The sequence below is a fragment of the Oncorhynchus mykiss genome, chromosome 8, assembly GCF_013265735.2.
Source record: "Oncorhynchus mykiss isolate Arlee chromosome 8, USDA_OmykA_1.1, whole genome shotgun sequence".
NCBI lineage: Eukaryota > Metazoa > Chordata > Actinopteri > Salmoniformes > Salmonidae > Oncorhynchus > Oncorhynchus mykiss.
The window spans coordinates 11,269,910-11,270,113 of NC_048572.1; positions in this window are offsets into that span (position 1 = coordinate 11,269,910).

The following is a 204-nucleotide window of genomic DNA, read 5'->3' on the forward strand; positions in this document are numbered from 1 at the left end:
CTTTTTTGTTGTAACTCATTACTTCTCACCACTTTATGGACCTCAGGTATAAACTTCTAAAATGTATCCAACACTTCTTGACACCATCAATTATTGTACTAATTTGACTATCTTCCATACAGCCATTATGAAAATGCTAATCTGATACTTGAAGTCCCTAGGAGAGTCACCAGGGACAACTGGAAACACTACCATAGTGAGATG